Below are 20,984 nucleotides of genomic sequence, written 5' to 3'. Positions count from 1 at the left end.
CTAGCTGGCAACAAAGGATTCCATTCATTATGCTAAGCTAAGCTAGTGCCGACCCTGTCAAATTAAAACAATGCATGCACTGAGACAAAAATGCATTTGCCCACCTATCTAAATGTAGGAAAGAAGGTGAATAAGCCCTATTTAAAAAAACGGTGGAGTGTTCCTTTAAGGCAACAAGTGACCAACTCCAAAAAAGTGATATAGATTTAGCTACTGCTCTTGGCCTTTTGCGCTCACTGCTTTCATATGTTGGCACTCTACGAGAACAGTTTTCAGAGCTCGAAGAATCAGCACGCACGGTCAGTGTGACACAAAACTACCAGTTTGACACTAAACGTGTGAGAAAAAAAAAAGAGATTTGCAGATGAGTCTGCTGATGACAGCAAAGTAGATTTTAATGACAGCAGTCATAAATTTAAAGTTGAATCATATTACGTCATCATTGACAGACTTTGTTCATGCCTATCCAAGCGCATAGAAGCCTACACACATGTGTGTGACCTCTTTGGGGTTTTATTTGAGAGGGACTGTGATGATTGTGCGTGTAAGAGCTGCTATGCTGAGCTCCACTTATCCAACAGATCTGGATAGTTCCTTGTCAGATGAACTTATTCAGTTCAAGCACTTTGTGCAGCATGAGACTTCACCTGTACAGCTGCTGCAAGCTCTTGACAGACATGGACCTAAGACAACATTTCCGAATGTTTATGTTGCACTAAGACTGTTTTTAACCTTACCTGTGTCTAACTGTGAGGGCGAGAGGTCATTTTCTGTTTTGAAACGGGTTAAAAATGAGCTGAGGACCACAATGTCACAGACACGGCTCTCTGCACTTTCTCTCTTAGCCATTGTAACGAATGTGCAAGAATCATGATTCTGTTTTCCCTGCACACAAAACTCCAGAAGCCTTGTCATTATAAATTTTGACAAAACTTTTAACGTTTAACCTGAAAATGTAACTCATGGCCTGGGTGCCGTCAGGTCTGCATCTCTGACACTTATGGCATCTCAGAGATACTCCAGAAACCTGAAACCAACATTCTTCTTCCCTGTGGGGAGCTTCAAAAGGACCCACAGAGAGATAACTAAACTTTCTATGTGACATACACACACATGCACACACACACACACAAAACATCCTTTGGGTGCAACTTCATATAGAAATATGGCTCTTGAATGTATACCTTCCGATATGTATGTGTGATTAGTTTTGCTTTATAATAGAGGTGTGGTTTTGAAATGTATTCTTTAATCAATAGTGTTTTAGTTAGAGAATGTTCACCAACATTCTCTGGCAATTTTCTTTGAGAAGTCGATAAGTTAATCTTACGTTTAATGTTTGCTGGACAAACAGATTGTTTGATAACTAAATTAATTCCATTGAAAGTTATCCCATAACTTCGATTTGAAATAAGATTATTGATATATGAATGAGGAATTATAATTCGTTGTGGTTATTCATATATACATATCGATCTAGTTTCAGTTTCGATAAATTAATGTAACTGTAATATGCAAAATATTAATCATATTCATGATTAATTATTAAAATTCCCTATAGATCATTTGAGCTAATGTTAAATGTACTACTAATGCCAGTGCGGTTACACCATTGAACATGAACTTGTAAGTGGCCTTGATTTTGAAGATATTATACATCAGTTTGCACAGTCAAAGTCCAGAAAAAAAGCCATTGTAAGATGTGTTTGCCAAATGAAGGCATTTCAAATTCAAACATGCATTCCTCATTATTTAGGACTAAAATTGTGTGTTTTGCCAGATTATGTAGCATTTATTTCTGTCTTGTCTTCTTCAGAGAAATTGACAGATTTCTAAATGTTTATGTAGCACTAAAATGTTTAACTGGTTAATTGTGCTGTGATATGTTGTTGTTCTATTTTAAAACAAGTTAAAATGAGCTTAGGATAAAAATGTTTATGAGCAGATAATAGTGATACTGCATTATATTTATTTATTTTTTCCTTGAGGTGCCAGCTTTATTAAAATGCTGTAAATTGTTGTGGAGGGATAACTGGCAGATTTCAAATTGTTTGTGTTGGACTAATAACTTGTTTGCCTTGTTGAATTCTGAGGAGACAGGGTCACCCTGTCAGGGTGATTTCTGCTTAAAATGAGCTGAGGACCAAAATGTTTCTTGATGTGTTGTAAGTGGTCTTCTGTTATAGCTTTATCAATTCAATACATTTCTATTGGGAATAAATGTTGTTAAATAAACGATGGTTTGAAAGTGGTTGCTTATTTATTCATTTTTGTGAAAATGGAGGATATTTCCCTCCCTCTCAATGTAGTGGGTCAATTTGACCAGATTATACAGATGCTGATGTGTTTTGTTTTCATAGCATCATATGTGAGTGAATGTCTTTGATAGGGGACATAGTAGTGCATTTGTAGTTCTATGAGCATTTAAATATTTGTAAATCAAAATACACCTGATGACAGTTAGAATTTGAAGTATTGAGTATATTTACTGTATATTACAGTAATATATTCTGTATATGACCATATTATGGTGATCCTGGAGTCGTGATGATGGGGCCCTTGAATATTGTTGCCCAGGGTACAACAAAGTGTTGATCTGGCCCTGCACATACAAGTTGTAACTTGTATTCCAATCAGAAGGATGTCAACCACCCACTTCCAGTTACTGCAGAATTGATCTGGGAGAAACAGCACAATGACCCAGAAATAACAAAAATCTTTCAAATTTTGTCCGAGAACAATGACGACCAGCAAGCCAAATATGAAGTCATAGAAGATAAGTTATACCTCAAAACTCAGCTGTCAGAGAATCAGTTCCATTACCGTATCTTTGTTCCCAAAGATCTTGTACCTCATATACTGGAACACTATCACTGTAGTCCTATAAGTGGTCATGTCGGGATCTATAAAACATACAAAAGAATTCAGGATGTGGCATTTTGGCCTGGGATGTGGTCCGACATCAAACAATTTGTGAAAACGTGTAAAATGTAAGAAAATAATTAATGGGGCACAGAAAGAATACCTTGCAGGTGACGGCCCACCTAGGCCCAGAAGATTTTATTTATTGCCTAAAATTCATAAAGATCCCAAGAGCTGGAGCATTACCTTTCAAGTGCCTCCAGGAAGACCTATCGTTTCTGACTGTAATAGTGAAACATACTACGTTGCAGAACACTTTCTTAACCCTCTCTCTATCAGACACCTCAACTATCTTAAAGATACATATGATTTCATCTCAAAAACTGGCAGATTAAAAATTCCCCTAAGCGCCCTTCTCTTTACAATTGATATTGATAATGTATATACAAACATTGAGACAACAGTGGGCCTTGAGGCGGTTAAAAAATTCATTAGTAAATTTCCTGATTCTAAGAGACCTAATGACTATATTTTAAAACTGCTTAAGATAAATTTGACTAAAAATGATTTCGAATTCGACTCCAAATTTTATTTACAAATAAAAGGTACAGCCATGGGCAAAAAATTCGCCCCCTCATACGCTAATATTTTCATGGCAGATTGGGAAGAGTCAGCCTTAGCCTCAGCAGAGGAAAGGCCATTTGCGTATTATAGATTTCTGGATGATATTTGGGGTGTCTGGACTCACTCGATGGAAGATTTTGTCGCTTTTACAGAACACTTGAATGCACACCAAGCCTCAATAAAAATTAAATTCACAGTTCATGAATCTGAGGTAAACTTCCTGGATGTCGTGTCCTATAAGGGTCCCAATTTCCTCTCTTCAGGAAAAATGGATTTTAGAGTTTATTTTAAAGAAACAGACACACACTCACTCTTACATAAGCACAGTTTTCACCCCAAACATACTTTCAGGGGGATTGTGAAGTCACAATTACTCAGGTTTAAACGCATTTGCCCTGAACAGAAATTTTTCTTTACAGCAACAAACACTCTTTTTAAAGCTTTGAGACAGCGTGGATACTCATGCTCTTTCCTGAGAAATTCACTCAAAACCTTTGACGAACCTAAACCTTTGCCCGCTACGGACAGGACAAACAGAGAAAAAAATATCTTGGTGGCACATTTCTCAAGTTTAAGTACACAGCTCAACCGGGCCATTAAATCTAATTTTCTACAGTTCTTAACACCCACAAATTATTTACAACGTCATAAACCCATTGCGGCCTATAGGAGAAATAAAAACATTTTATACTCGTTGGTACAGAGCAAACTCCCGAAACCCTAACCTAAGGGCCGCGTGGGTAAATGTAAATACTTCGCACCATTGAAATGGGTTAAGAACAGATTCAATGGCCAGATTTTTAAGTTGCCTCATTCTCTGTCACATGAGTGTGTGAATTGCATTTACCTCGTCTATTGCCTCAAATGTCAAAAGCAGTATGTTGGTCAAACCAAGAATGAGCTGAGAGTCAGGGCTTACCAACACGCACACAATATAGTGCACAAAATAGAGAAGCATAGGTACCTGGTCCAGCACTTCCTGGCTCATGTCCTTGACCCCCTCCGAATTCAGGACTCCAAACAAATCCACTCTGGTCCCTGAATGCTTGTGGGCCGAGAGTAGGTGGATTAAACGTTTGGAAACCCGACATCGGAGGGGACTGAATGAGACATAGATTTGAGATTTTTCTTTTGCTACCCTTATGGCTATTTGTTCAGATTTGCATACCTATTTTTTACGGCTACACACACCCTAGCCCTAAACCTACCCATTAGTAACCTCTGGGGCACAACCTAAGTAAGCACAACCCTTACACTGCCCTAAACCTACCCATTCGAACCCCAGGGCTGATCTACCCTTGGTTGCATAACCCTTCAGGTAACAGCCCGGGTTCTTACAGGCCTTTTTCTTTATCATTATCATCAGGCCCTAGAGGCGGCCAGAGTGGCGGATGCACATGCCTCCAAGGCACGCTAGAGGGAGGCACTGGAAATAGCCATAAAGTGGGCCCGCCGAAATGTAAGGCATCTCGGGGAGGACACAGAGGCTATTCCCACCGCTAAGAGTTGTACACTTGAGTGTTTTTTGTTTCGAGGCCGACCAACACAAACCGAGGCATGGGAAAAGAAAAAAAACACATGACGATGATGATGACACATGCCCGGGAGGTGGAGGGAGCAGGAACGAGTCAAGCGCCAGAGGTCAGGGCACTACAGGAGGGGAGTGCCGGACCTCCTTCCCCAAAAGTTAGAATCCAAGGGCAGGGCGCACAAGCAGGTGTGGGAAAGGTGGAAGAGACATCATCGGTTCCAGAAGGGCGCCGGAAAGTGGCAAGCCGGCAGACCCAGTCAAGCCTAGCCGCCCAGGCCCAGGCTCCAGAAGTAGGACCCGGACATGCCTCCCAGGAGGTTTTGGAGTTGGGGGACAGTCCAGAGTGGTCCCTGGATGAGGTGGGGAACGTAGAGCAGGGGAACAAGGAGCAGGGATCCAAAAAAGCATGCCCAAAGAAGGGGTTGGGCACAAAGAAGGACAGGGCAGTGGGACTGATTCCCTCCCTGACCCCAGTATGGTGTCGGAAGGCCCCAGAAGCAAGACAGGAAGCTCCAGAGCCCATGGAGGTGCAGGAGTCGGGGGGTACCCCAGGATGGCTCCTGGAAGAGGACAGGGTTGAACAGACGAGCCCGGAAGTCCCTCAGGCAGGGACAAGCAAAGGAGGAAAGGCGGACCCCCGAGAAGGGAAAGGGGCCAGGGAGAAAAGTTGGAGTCTCCACATTAGACACAGTTCCTCCAGGGACAAGTACCGGGATTGGGCTCTTGTTCCAGAAAGGCCAATATTGTTCCTGGGGGACTCCAACCTGGGCAGAATGCCCCCATTAGAGAAAGGTAACGTCGAGGTGGACTGTTATCCTGGGGCTAACCTGGCCCAGTCTTACCATGCTCTGAAACATAAGACGCCAATATTCAAAGGAGCACAGCATGTGGTTCTGGCGTTTGGGCTAAACGATAAGGGCCAGAGGGACTCGTTTAAGCTCAAAAAATTAGTGGAACGACTACAGGAAGCAACAGCTCAAGCATTCCCCAACGCAGTCTTGCATTTTCCTTTTATCAATCTGGATAATAGGTGGCCGGAGCATGTGGTAACCAGTATTAAAAATCTGAATGAATCTTTCTCAAAAACGGGTCATAGTATCCCGTTACTTCCGGAAGACAAGTTTAAGGTGGAGGCCGACTATGTCCACTGGACCCCAGCAACGGCCAAGGCCATGTTTTTGCACTGGCTGGAGCGTTTAAATGCATAAAGGGGCCTTTACGCCAGGGTCCCTTTAATGAAAAAAGAAATAAAAATAATCAAGCAGTGATCAACCTGTCTCAGTGTTTTGAGTTTATGTCTTTGTCCCTTCTCATTTAGTCAAATCAGTAGACAGGGGGTCATTGTTGGCGGATTTAGGGCAGTTCCATGCCAAGGTACAGAGAGCAGTTTTCTTTGGTCCAAGCACGGATACTGATTTCCAAAGTCGGCCGTTTTGCGAGAGCTCGGGGTGGGTGCCTCCGCCCCAGAAATTGCCTGGGGAAGTATGGGATTTCTTTGAGAAAAACTTGGAAGGGGTCCAAGTAGCTTTAATGGGGGCACAGACCCCGGCACCTAACTTACCCCCGGATGAAATTGAGGCATCAGGAGAGTTGTCTCGCAGATGGGATATTGTTATTAAACCTGCAGACAAGGGAAGTGCGGTGGTAATTATGGATAAAGCATGATATGTGCAGGAAGGGCTAAGGCAATTGACAGATGAGTCCTTTTATTCTAAATTAACGGCTCCCATTTTTATGGAGTTGGTACCCCGCATTGAAAGAGTTGTGGATAGCTTGCTGAAGATGGGTTTTATCTGTAAAAGGCAAGCAAATTATTTGTTGGGGGAAGTCAGATCTAGGCCAAGGCAGTTTTACTTGCTTCCCAGGGTTCACAAGCCTCGGGATAAATGGCCTAACCCCTTCATGCCTCCTGGTCGCCCGATAGTCTCAGACTGTGGGAGCGAGTGTCACAGGGTGGCAGAGTTTATTGATTTTTACCTGAATCCCCTATCTACTAAACATTTCAGTTACATAAGGGACACATATGACTTTTTGGAAAAGGTTAAAGGTTTGAGAGTACCACCTGACGCCATCTTGTTCTCACTAGATGTGGAAAGCCTTTACACCAACATCGAGACCCACCTAGGATTAGCGGCAGTGCAAGATTGTTTTGCCAGGTTTCCCGATGCTTCTCGACCGGATGAGGCAATTCTGGAACTTTTGGAGTTGAGTTTGACCCGTAATGACTTCGAGTTTGAAGGTGATTTCTATTTACAGATTAAGGGGACGGCCATGGGGAAAAGATTTGCACCGGCTTATGCAAATATATACATGGCCCAATGGGAGGAAACAGTGTTTCCTAAGTGTGAGAAGGTCCCTTTTTCAAACTTTCGATTCTTGGATGATGTCTGGGGAATTTGGATTCATGGTCAACAGGACTTTGAAACCTTTCTTGGAGTGTTGACTGCACATCATGCCTCCATTACAGTCATAAATGAACAGGCCATAGAATTTATGGACACTACGGTGTACAAGGGGCCTGCTTTTTTCTCCACAGCACGACTAGATTTCAAGATGTTTTTTAAGGAAACAGACACCCATGCCTTACTGCACCATCATCCGCGGCATACGTTCAGAGGTATAGTATTATCTCAGCTTTTGAGGTTCAGGAGGATTTGTTCACGGGAGGATAGCTTTCAGGAGGCCAAACATACCTTGTTCCGAGCTCTTCGGGAAAGAGGATATTCAAGGTCACGGTTGAGGGCAATTTACAAGGAGCATTGCCGGTTACAAGCGAACCCAGAGCCCAGGCCTTCAAGGGAAGGAAAGGTCTTGGTTCCGCCCATCTTTTCTTATTCTCCAGTGGCTGCTAGACTCAATAAGGAGATTATGGGCAGTTTTGCTGAAACATTAGCAGACATCCCGGAGGGTCAGGACATCAAACTTCTGGCAGCCTATAAGAGAAATGCGAATTTGGGAGATTTGTTAGTCCACAGTCGACTTCCCAGGGCCAAGGAAAGGTTACGACCAATAAGTGGACCTCGAACCATCAAAGTTTGGAGCCAGTAGAGGGTGTTTTTTTCTCCCGAGTATTTCACTGAAGACAGAGAATTGTGTTTATGGGATGCAACAAGTGTGGTAAGCAATATGTTGGTTAGACAAAGAACTCGATCCGGACCCGTTTATACCACCATTGGTATGTAATTCGCAAAGGTCTATTGAACAACAGCAGGCGTTCCTTGATTGAGCATTTCCGTCTACATGGGGTGCAGAACCTACGAATAAGGGGTTTGGAGCATAACCCGAAGTAGACCTTGAGGCAAAGGTTGTACAAGGTATACTTGTGGACTGAGAGATTAAACACTGGTCTCCTAGGTGGTCTAAATGAGAGAAGGGAGGTTTCGGGAACATAAATGAGGGAGTAAGTATGGTTCAAAAATGTAATCAACTTTGATAAAAACAGGCTTTTCAATAACAGGTCAAATTATTGCATAAGCAACAAAACAACAACAACAAAAAAGAGCTTTTCAGTAACAGGTTAACCCTCTGGGCTTCTTCGCCCGAAAACGGGCAAAAACTTGAACGTTTCGAATTGTTTAAGAGTTTATTGATTTTTACCTGAATCCCCTATCTACTAAACATTTCAGTTACATAAGGGACACATATGACTTTTTGGAAAAGGTTAAAGGTTTGAGAGTACCACCTGACGCCATCTTGTTCTCACTAGATGTGGAAAGCCTTTACACCAACATCGAGACCCACCTAGGATTAGCGGCAGTGCAAGATTGTTTTGCCAGGTTTCCCGATGCTTCTCGACCGGATGAGGCAATTCTGGAACTTTTGGAGTTGAGTTTGACCCGTAATGACTTCGAGTTTGAAGGTGATTTCTATTTACAGATTAAGGGGACGGCCATGGGGAAAAGATTTAATCTTTTGCAAAGATTAATTTTTTTGCTTTATCGGATGGGGGTGAAACTTGGTGACTTTTGTTTTATTACCTATATGAACACACAAACAAATCATGGAGATGATTCTGATATGTTAAAGGGTCGTAAAAAAAAAAGTCACACTTAGCTTCCTCCCGCCCGAAAACGGGCGACATAGGAAATGAATGGGAAATACGAAAAAATAGGAAAACTCAGAGAAACTTTTAGTGGTACAAGCTACAGATCAGCCACTGTGCTGAAAAAAAAGTGTACAGCAATGAAGGGGTGACACTCTAAAACATCAAGAGTGCAAATAAGACACCCTCCCCCACACACACACCCACACACACAAACACACACACACACACACAGAGAAATTAACTGGTAAGACTGAAACAGCAAATTTTGCCCCAAACTATATACAAATTATATAATCATAATAACTCCAAAACTATAGCAAGGAGAGTCAAAAGGTAGGTATCGTTTGAAAGAACTCTTTTAAAAATTTTTGAAAATATAAATTACATTACATTTGGACATTGTCCTGCCAAGAAACAACGGATAAAAGACAATATATATATATAATTTTTATTATGATTTTGCATATCTTTCTTATTTGTCATGGAATAACTCAGGAAGGAAATAAGGTAGGAGGAAAATTCTTTTTTAGTGAAGTCCCCCTACATGTTAGCTGCATCTGGATAAAAAATAAAATAATTTTTGGATAAAGGAATCAAAAGTTACAGCATTTGGAAAAGAGACAGCCTTTTTGTACAGTCTTTGACACCCCCTCATGGGCAATTTTTTCTCCATGAAGAATATCTTGTCATAAAAGCAATAGATTATGTTAATTTTGGGCTCATTTTAATTGTAATAATATGCTGTAAAAAATGAAGTGCCATTTTAAATTATCTGAGAATGTTTAATGAGCTGTATGATGATTTTGACACATTGCAGTACATTATTTTATAGATTATGAAAAAAAAAGAAATTCTATTTATCAGCAAATAACTCAGCAATACTTAAGAGTTTTTCAAAGTGGATACATGCACTGTAAAGTTCAGACTCTAAGCTTTCAAATGACATCAACTTTGTGTTAATCAAGGCAAGATTTTTTTAAAATATGGTAAAGAATATTTTCGCAGCTAGGTGGCGCCTGCTGGCGGTACACTCGGTTTTAGAGGGATTACTCAGCACTCGTTAGGAGTTAATAAATGTAATTAGATGCATTAAAAAGCTGAGATCCTAAGCTTTAAAATGATATATAATTTGTGTTGTTCCATTCAGTGGTTGCTTAGTAATAAAAAAAAATTCTTTCCGAATGGGAATAAATCAAATAAATAAATAAAAAGCTATAGGCCGCCTATAGGCGGTTATAGGACATGACACAAATTAATACATTTTGAAGCCACTAGATGGCGCTCTTCTCACTTGAAAAAATTTTTTTTTTAGGCCTGCACTCTATTTTGATGTGAAATGTTGCATTTATTGAAAAATAAAATAAAATAAATAAATAAAAATCTATATATTAATTCTAATGGAAAAAATAGCTCATAAAAATTATATAATTAATGCAAAGTATCATAAAAAATTCCAAAAATTCTAAATAATAATCAGAAAACATTATAGAACAAAAATATATTTGATTGGTTATCCTGGGAAAAAGTAAAGTAAAATTTTAAGGCTTCGCCCGTTTTCGGGCGGGAGGAAGCTAAGTGTGACTATTTTACGAAGAAGCCCAGAGGGTTAAATTATTGCATAAGTAACAAAACAACAAAACGACAAAAAGGAGCATGTTATGATGATGAGGAGGAATTTGGGAAGGTTATCCCGGAGTTTACCTCTTAATCTGAGCCCCTTTATAGCAAATTCAGTTTTTTCGGGAAAAAGCGAAATTTCCCAAATTCTCAAATTAGAAATTCGTTTTTTTTAAGGAACTGAAATAGGCTCTCGAAAAAGAGAAGGGGAGTGGTTTCTCAATCCTGTTTCAAGAGAATGTTGATAAAATCGGTTTAAGCAGGATTTTGGGAACAGGATTTCTAAAATCGTGTTTTTTTTTCGGGTTACCACGGTTGTGATAACAGCACCAAAAAGGGATTATCAAGGGTTGCGCCATCTGTTGGCCTCTGCGGCTGATGATTCGTCCTTTGGTAAGGATTAGATCTGTTCAGTCCCTTTTCATTCTGCTCTCGAGGGAAGAGGTTGGTAGAAGCTTGGTGTACAGAAATGTGCATCCGCCAATCTTGACCTTCAAGGTTTTTTTTCTTCTGTGTTTCTCTTTTTGTATGTTGATATAGATCATCGGAATGGATAGGGATGAATGTTTCAAATGTATGGTTAGGCAAATTCATGGTTAGGCAAATGCATAAATATATTAGGATGAAGCATCACTTGCTTAATCTGAGGGAGACGGAGGATGAGCCAGGGCCTAGATCTCTGCAGAAGGTAGCCCGCTGGCTGGGAGAGGTAGTGGTTCCAGTACCGACCATGGGTTGGCAGCTGTTTGGGAGTGCAAGGAGATGGTTATTGGAGAGCTTGGGGATTCTTAAAAACAACTATATTACGGCACAAAGAGAGGCTCTAGCACAATTAGAGGGTGTAGATCCGGAGATGGGAGAGAGGGCCTTGGAGGTAGCAGCTAGATGGGCACAGAGGAACCTCCGGAACATTCAGGAGGGGACCGAGATGGAGGAAATCAGAAGGTGGGTTGAGGGGAGCTTAGATAGGGTAAGGTCCTGTGGTTCCTTTTCCCGGACCGCTGGAGGAGTTGTCGGAATACAGGAGCAGGATGGTGGGCCGGGGGAAATGGAGGGAAGAGGACGATTGGTGGAAGCACAACTGGACCAACAAGGACAGATCTGTTATAATGAGTAGGGAAAATGTGGGGGCTTGAGGGGACCTATAGGAATTACCTTAGGGATTGGGGGAACATAATGGGGGTGTTTGATTGTAGGACCAAGAGATGGGAGCAGCGGAAAGCTTGGGACAGCGGGAGGAAGGGGTAGGATTCGGCTCAGAGGAGCCAGGAGGGGATGGGCCAGCGCATAAGGATGGAGAGGTAGGGAAGAATAATGGAGTTAAGAGGATTGGATTTGACCCAATGGTTACCCCATGGGGGTTGTAATTGGGTATATTTTAATGATGGGGGGGGGGGGGGGATAAATTGAAGAACTGGGCCTTGGATCCCAAGAGACGGATTTTGATCATAGGGAATTCGAATATGGGGAGGTTGTCGAGGATTTGGAACAGATGGGTGAAAGTAGTCTGTTACCCGGGGGCGCATTGGTCAAATGTGTATGAGATTTTAAGGAATCATACCCCCATGACGGAAAGGGTTAATAAAGTGGTGTTGTCATTCAAGATCATGGTTCATGGTTAGGCAAATGCATAAATATATTAGGATGAAGCATCACTTGCTTAATCTGAGGGAGACGGAGGATGAGCCAGGGCCTAGATCTCTGCAGAAGGTAGCCCGCTGGCTGGGAGAGGTAGTGGTTCCAGTACCGACCATGGGTTGGCAGCTGTTTGGGAGTGCAAGGAGATGGTTATTGGAGAGCTTGGGGATTCTTAAAAACAACTATATTACGGCACAAAGAGAGGCTCTAGCACAATTAGAGGGTGTAGATCCGGAGATGGGAGAGAGGGCCTTGGAGGTAGCAGCTAGATGGGCACAGAGGAACCTCCGGAACATTCAGGAGGGGACCGAGATGGAGGAAATCAGAAGGTGGGTTGAGGGGAGCTTAGATAGGGTAAGGTCCTGTGGTTCCTTTTCCCGGACCGCTGGAGGAGTTGTCGGAATACAGGAGCAGGATGGTGGGCCGGGGGAAATGGAGGGAAGAGGACGATTGGTGGAAGCACAACTGGACCAACAAGGACAGATCTGTTATAATGAGTAGGGAAAATGTGGGGGCTTGAGGGGACCTATAGGAATTACCTTAGGGATTGGGGGAACATAATGGGGGTGTTTGATTGTAGGACCAAGAGATGGGAGCAGCGGAAAGCTTGGGACAGCGGGAGGAAGGGGTAGGATTCGGCCCAGAGGAGCCAGGAGGGGATGGGCCAGCGCATAAGGATGGAGAGGTAGGGAAGAATAATGGAGTTAAGAGGATTGGATTTGACCCAATGGTTACCCCATGGGGGTTGTAATTGGGTATATTTTAATGATGGGGGGGGGGGGGGGTAAATTGAAGAACTGGGCCTTGGATCCCAAGAGACGGATTTTGATCATAGGGAATTCGAATATGGGGAGGTTGTCGAGGATTTGGAACAGATGGGTGAAAGTAGTCTGTTACCCGGGGGCGCATTGGTCAAATGTGTATGAGATTTTAAGGAATCATACCCCCATGACGGAAAGGGTTAATAAAGTGGTGTTGTCATTCAAGATCAACGACAAGAATCACGCCTCGGTAGAGGCTATGGGAGAATTGATTCGAAAAACCTTGAGAGTGGCAGAGAATGACTCCATTTGTAAGTAGCTCGGGGTGGGAGCCGAATAGGAGTCAGGTTACAGGGCTGGTGTGGGATATTATGGAGGAAGATCAGAAGATGATGAAGGGGGTTAGGGAGGTTCAGGAGACTTGGAATCTCTCAGAGGATGAATGGGTAGCTCTCCAAGGGATTAGGAGGGACAATTCCGTAGTTATTAAGCCAGCAGATAAGGGGAGTATGGTGGTTTATCATGGATAGGGAGCAGTGCGTTAGAGAGGCTATGAGGCAGCTTCAGGATGGAGAGTTTCACCGGGAATTGAAGGAACCTATGTATCCGGAAACAACGGGGGTAATCAAAGTGGAGTTGGAACAGTTGAGGAGGGAGGGGTTTATAAACAAGAAGCAGTTGGAATATCTGAGGGGACAGGGGACACTGGAGGAAAGGAGGTTTTATCTTTTGCCTAAGATTCACAAGGGGAAGGATTCTTGGCCTTTCCTGATGTTCCTCCTGGGAGGCCGATCGTATCGGACTGTGGTAGCGAGAGCTATGGGGTGGCGGAGTTCATAAATTGGCATTTGAACCCGTCTCAAACAAACATGCTAGCCACATCAAAGATACATATCAATTTTTGGAGACGGTGAAGGAAATGAGGGTGGGCCTTCAAGCGAGTTTCTTTTTTTCTGGATGTAGAGTTTATATACAAATATTGAGACGGAGAGGGGGTTAGCAGCGGTTGAAGCTTGCTTAAAGAAATACTCTCAGGAAGAGAGACCGGATGGATGATTGTTGAGAGTTTTGGAGTTGAGCTCAACGCGCAACGACTTTGGTTTCAATAATTGGCACTTTTTACAGGTGAAGGGTACGGCAATGAGGAAGAGGTTTGCATCGGCATATGCCAATATTTATATAGCAGAATGGGAGGAGTCGGTATTTCCCACAAAGGAGAGCTTTCTGGGTTTTGTGGACACCTTGAACAACCTTCACTCATCCATCCGGGAGAAGTATGAATGGGGGGAGGAGAGTATCAATTTTCTGGACACAACGGTAATTAAGGGGCCAGATTTTAAGAGCACGGGGAGATTGGATTCTAAGGTCTTCTTTAAATCAACAGATACATATGTTTTGCTACACTGGGGAGTCATCATGATGCGCATGTTTTCAAAGGGATAGTTAAGGCACGGAGGTTGAGGTTTAGACGGATTTGCACAAGGGAGGGAGACAGGGTCAAGGTGGTTTGGACACTTTTTGGGGCTCTGAAATAATTTCTTAAGGGAGGTGGCCAAGGAGGAAAAGGATAAGCGGGGGACAACAAAGACAATTGGGAAGCAGGCTCTTCCATTGATAGTGCCATTTTCGCGAACAGCCCGGGTTTTGGCAATGAGGATAAGGAGGAATTTTGAAAGGCTTTCTCGGAATGAGACGCTGGGAGAACGATTTCGGATGGTGGCGGCCTACAAGAGGGGAAAGAATCTAAAGGACATGTTGGTCCATTGCAGACTGGGCCCAGCAAACCAGGGACCCCCTAGGAAAAGAGTGAACCTCTTGATAAGGGGAAAACAGAGGAAGGTGATCATGATCAAACAGGCGATCCCCCTGAGACAAACGAATTGTGTTTACTTACCTCTATTGTGGGATGAGGTACGTGGGGGAAACAGGGTATTCAATCCTGACTAGGATGTGGGGGCATAGGTCCGCTATAAAGAAAGGGACGGGACAGGACGGGAGGGGCACTTGGTGCCTCATTTTCAGGGGCATGGGGTGTAGAATCTGAAGATTTGTGGACTTGAACACAACCCAAACTGGGACAAGAAGAGACGGGAGAGGGAGAGAGTTTGGATTCGGGCCTGGACATGGGGTTTCCGAAAGGATTGAATATAAGAAACCGCTGAAATAAATATGTTGAATATATATTTAAGTTTTGTCTTTATTGGGGAGGGGGTGGGATTCTTTTTTTTTTGTGGGGGGGGGGGCTTAATGATGAGGAGGGGGTTAATTCCCAGTGTAAGAAACTAGTGGGGGGGGGGGGGGGGGTATATAGGGGGATGAGGTAAATAAGGGAATGGGTGGGACAATTTTTATTTACTAGGGGCTGACCAGGGCATTTCCTGCGTCTTCTCTAAACCAAACTGGACACTGGATGTTTAATGTGGATAATGACATACCGGGGATCTTATGTTTCAGTGCACAAATCTGCAAGAACTCTTTGATCACCAGTTAATTCTGCAGTGAGGTACTGGGAAATGGTGTGTGTTACTGGGCATGTCATCACAACTGAGTTCAGTGTCTTCTTGTTGAAAGGAAGGTTGCTTGTTGAAATTGAAGTGAAAGTTTTGTGAGTGAATACCATGTCCAATGGTAATATTCTCCTTACCCAACACAGTTGGGTCAATTGATGCAGCTTTATCAGCAAATGTCTAGGTGGTGGTTATTAGAAATGGCCCATCACAAACAAAGTTGTGCCCTTGACTTTCTTCTCCTTGACATTCATACTGAGCCCCTGAAGGGACCTTTGCAAAAATAAAAAATATACAGAATTTCGCGTGCTCACGAGAAACTTTTGCGTGAGCATGAGAAACTTTCACGTGCGCACGTGTTACAATTTCCGGTTTGCATAATTTATTGCTAGTAAAGGTACAGGACTGCATTGTTTTTGGACTGTGCTTTACTGTAGGAAAAAAAACATGAATATCTCTATTAGCTGCAACGTACTAGTCATTGCAGGCTGCAAAAAAACTACATTTAAGATTACACTATAAACTTAATTGTAATTTAATACATATTTAATTCATTAAAAATATTTTTATACCATCATTCATGACAAAGCGTTATATCATCATCATTAAGCACACAGTTGACACGACACTTAATGTTTTATTTTAATTAAACAACACAAATATTTATAATTAAATTCATGTTGTCTTTATTCATTTAATGTTTTATTTTAATTAAACAACATACAAATATTTATAATTAAATTCATGTTGTCTTTATTCATACAAATATTTATAATTAAATTCATGTTGTCTTTATTCATTTAAATGGAAAGTATCAGCATCATATGCATACATCAGTTACAATTCAAGTCTTATCATAGCTGGTAAAACCTGAAAGTCAAAGAAAGAAAACATCTGTATTTTATACTTTCTTTAGACCATATACAATATCCCTCAATATTACTATTAAATACTATGGTAATGTCACAAATGGATCCTACCTGTCGCGACATTCCTTTCTTTGCATTCTCTCATAAAATAACCTTTTTATCATAGTAAAATCTACATAGCCTATCATTCCCAACAAAAGTATTGTTTAGCGCCAAACATGTTGAAGATTAGTGTATTCGATTCATTAAATAAGTTATTTCCTCACAAAAACGGTTCTGTGAAGCCTTCTCCATCTCCACTGATATCCATTAAACAGACTCTGGTCTCCTTTCCTTTTTTTGGATGAAGGTTGCAGGCTTGTCTTCTAGTGGCTTTTATGCACCCAACTGTATCCATACATGACAAATATGTCATCACAAATGACACTATAACGCAAACCGGAAATTGTAACGCGTGCACGCACAAAAGTTTCTCGTGAGCATGCGAAAGTCTGTTTATATTTTATTTCTGCAAAGTTCAGGGGGCTCCGTACATTCTCCTGCACTGAGGAGGCAGGGGAGGATTTCTGACTTGTTAATCATGTTGGCTATGATGAATAAACTCTAAAACCTCTCAGACTGAACTGCTGGCCTGTTTTCATATCCATTGCTTTAACTAACCATTCCAATTAGTAAAATTAAGCACTATTTTACAACAAATGACTACAAATTGCTAAACTGTATCTGGCTTTTTTGCTTTAACAATATATTGACTTTAAATTGATACAATAAACCTAGTTGACTACTTAATTCTTATCTGATAGCCTTTTCTGATTTATTTCTGAATTCTGTAACATGTGCTTGGCATTTACCAATGCATGCATGTTAATCAGTGTAGCTTAAGTAAATGCTCTTTTTTATTTTATTTGTTTGTTTCTATCACAACTCAAATTCAAGCATGACTCCCATATCTTGTATCATAACTTTAATATTACACCCAGTACTTCCCATTATAAAGTTTGTGAATATATTAAGTGCTCAAAAGTTAAAGGTCCCATGACATGAAATTTTCACTTTCTGAGGTTTTTTAACATTAATATGAGTTCCCCTAGCCTGTATATGGTCCCCAAGTTTCTAGAAATTTCAATCGGTGTAAATTGAGCTGATCGTGAATCTCCTCTTTATGACGTCATAAGGAGGAAATGTTACCTCCCCTGTCTCTGCTTTGCCCGCCCAGAGAATATTTTCCGCCCATGAGAAAATGCGCTAGGAAGTAGGAACGTGCGCGCGCGATTTTAGTTTGTCCACGAGAGATATCATGGCATTTGAGCGAGCGAAGCATAACAATTGCTCAATAATTGGATGGACAAATGAACACCGAAGGGTCAATACAGAGCTGGGCTTGCTGAACGTCAGCTACACACCTCGGACAAGTAAGTCAACTAATGATATATAAGTGTGTTGCTTTACTGTTTATGGTTACCTAGATTGTTACACGTAGAATGTGGCTGTAACATTAGCTATGCAGTTTATGTGTGTGAATACACACACTGTAACGCGAGTGTTGTACACTTCTTTGTTATTTGGATAACCGTTTTCCTGTTGGTTATATGACGCGCGATATCCGCATTTAAAGATCGCAGAGCTTGATGTAATTGTAATAAGATAAATTACAGACGTTACAGATCTATCATGAAAAGGCAACAGTAGGTTAGCGTTAGCTACATGATAATAACTGTAAACCATCCGAATAAAGTACCGTATCCAGATATAATATTTTAAACTAACCATTCGGAAACGTCCTGCTGGAGCCGCTGAGTTGCAACTTCTTCATCCGTTGCTTCTCCATCCGGAGCAGATTCTGGGTCAAACTGAAATGCTTTAAAGACTGCGTGTCTTCGTGCCATTGTTATATCCAACGTAAACATGCACGCCACGGTACTGTTGCGCAAGATTGTCAAGGCCACACCCACAATCCACCTTGCGCCGCCTTTCTCCTCCTTATTAGTATTTAAAGCTACAGACACCGAAACGGCCTGTCTGAAGGAAGCTCATTCTGGGACTGGCTTGTAGTGGCTATAATTCTGCACCCAGGCTGAATTTTTGGAAAGAGATTTCAGATACAGTACTAGGGACCACTAAGGCCTATATTAAAGCCTACAAAAAGTAGCATGTCATGGGACCTTTAAGAAATAAAGACACACTTTAACTTAAATTGTCTTAAAAGAAAAAATAACTACTTTCTTTAAATAATTCCTTTTTTTAACCTTCCCATTTTGTTTACTTTGATAAATCCATAAGTTTATTTGGCATTTGGATGTTTCTTATTGTGGCTATACCATACATTATAACATACACAAAACAAAATATTTAATTAGTAATATTTATTTAATTAGGTTCTTGCTGCTGGTTCATCAATTAAATCTCTGCATAGCACAGAAACCGCTCTTACAAAAGTTCTCAATTATATTTAAATGGGTACAGATTTGTGAGATTCCGTCATGTTAGTAATGTTAGATTTGTCTTCTGCTTTTGATGCTGTTCACCATACGGTTCTCAATTCTCTGCTGGAGTCTTGCGTTGGCCTAGGGGGCGAGGTCTTAAGGCGGGCATACACTGTGATTTTTGTCCGATTTTGAGCCGAATTCTGACTCGTGCGACTCTTTTTCGGGTCGGGCCGATTTTCAGCTTTGTCGTGCGTCGTGCAGTATACAGGGGGAAACGAGAGGCGATTAACCTCTCCCGACCGACAATCGGCTGGTCGGATGAATTTCTGTCATGTTAGAAATTTTGGTCACTCCTCGTGACTATATCGCACAGTTGAAGCAGAGCTATGAACCGATTGCCCTAAACTCAGTGTTTTTTCCCTCACTGCGCATGCGCGAAAACAGAAGTTTCATCTGCAGCAAAAAAAAAAAAAAAAAAAAAAAAAAGGGATATCTTTAAGTTCTGTAGTTCAACCTAGCTACAAATTACTGTTGCTTACCTCCAGTTTGTGTTGCAAAATGGATTAACCATTACCCACGTCTTCCAAGCCACCTGCGGTGTACACTTTGCCTCTTTTATTAATTTGTTAAACAATGTTTTTGAAATAAAGCTGTTTTTAATTTTCATTGATGAATTATTGCAGTGTTCGGACATATTATAGACTGTTAAAAATTAATTATGTGCCTATAATTCATTGTGATCGACCTAAATGTTTTAGACAATTTTCAATGAGGAGGAGTAAGCTTCTATGTAATATTTTATTATCCTCACAGCGCGTTGGTTATGCGGTGATGCGCTATGAAATTATTGCATGGCAATTTAATTATAACAGCCTATCAATTTAATAATAAAAGTAGCCTAGGCCTTCCCTAATAATAATAATAATAATAATAATAATAATAATTTAATACATATATTGGAAATGCTAAATAATCTTGATCTTGATAGCTGATGCTTGTTTTGACAATATCTCTGGATACATGATATCGTCTATAGGCGCTACCCGGCACGGGGGTTTATCTCGCTGATTCGCGCATATTTCACACGTATAGTGTGAGCAGTGAAGTCGTAGATCGACGTTCGGACCGTATAGTGTGAGCACATAAATCCTGAGCTTTGGCTTTACATCGCATGCGATCTACTCACTCAGTGTGAGTAGGTACCTTGCTGAAAAAATGTAACAAATAGACATTTCTCTGTAAAAATGGGACGTTTCTCCTCTTCCCTCCAAAATTTATCTTGCGGTGTGCCTCAGGGTTCTGTCTTGGCTCCTGTCTTATTTTCTCTATATCTTCTTCCTACTGGGTTCTATGTTTAGGAAACACAAAATCTCATTTCACTGTTATGCTGATGACATGCAGATTTATATGCCTTTGTCTAGGAAAAATAACAGTGCTCTATAAAGTCTGACAGCGTGTCTTGAGGAGGTTTCGGGGAGGCTTGCCAAGAATTTCCTATTTTTGAACTCAGACAAAACAGAAGTTATAGTTTTTAACCCCTCAGAAACCAGGCAAAGGCATGATCTTGACCTTGGATCTCTAGATCTATCTATCTCTCCCCAGGCCTGGAATTTAAGTGTGATGTTAGATAGTTCCCTCAAATTCGATAAGCAAATTAGTGCCGTCATTAGATCTAGCTTTTTCTATCTTCGTGTGAGCGGAGGCTATTGCCACCTAAGATATAAAATATGTTTTGTAAATGCTCCCAACTACAGGGTTTCAAAATAAATGGAAAGAACAAACAGAGATGTGTACAATCTTTATATGGCACCCAAGAAATAAAAGTATAAGCATACAAAAAATTTAAGAACAAACTACACAAATCACAGATACAATAACATTCACACAAAAGGAAAATAATAAGTCGAAGTGGCCACCTGTAAAATCGGATCTTGGACAGTCAATATCAATATCAATATCCCTTGGGATAAGTCACATTTGGGAAAGAAAGAAAAAAAATGAAAACAAAGAAATCTAAATAAATTAAATTCAAACAACCTCAATTCACACCTTCATGCAAATGTATAACCAAAAAATCACAATCCACACAATAAACAACAAAGTA

The 20,984-nt window shown here is 41.2% G+C and overlaps 1 pseudogene across 1 annotated transcript in view; it reads right to left on the bottom strand.

The window, feature by feature from the left end:
• Window positions 1–20,984, bottom strand: part of LOC307170535 (putative nuclease HARBI1) — a 316,840-nt pseudogene that overhangs the window by 67,139 nt on the left and 228,717 nt on the right. The gene's annotated exons all lie outside the window — the stretch shown is intronic.

Source organism: Squalius cephalus (genome assembly GCF_949319135.1).
Source record: "Squalius cephalus genome assembly, chromosome: 13".
Lineage (NCBI taxonomy): Eukaryota > Metazoa > Chordata > Actinopteri > Cypriniformes > Leuciscidae > Squalius > Squalius cephalus.
Note: the sequence above shows the minus strand (reverse complement) of the source record. Positions and strands in the feature narration are given on the sequence as shown.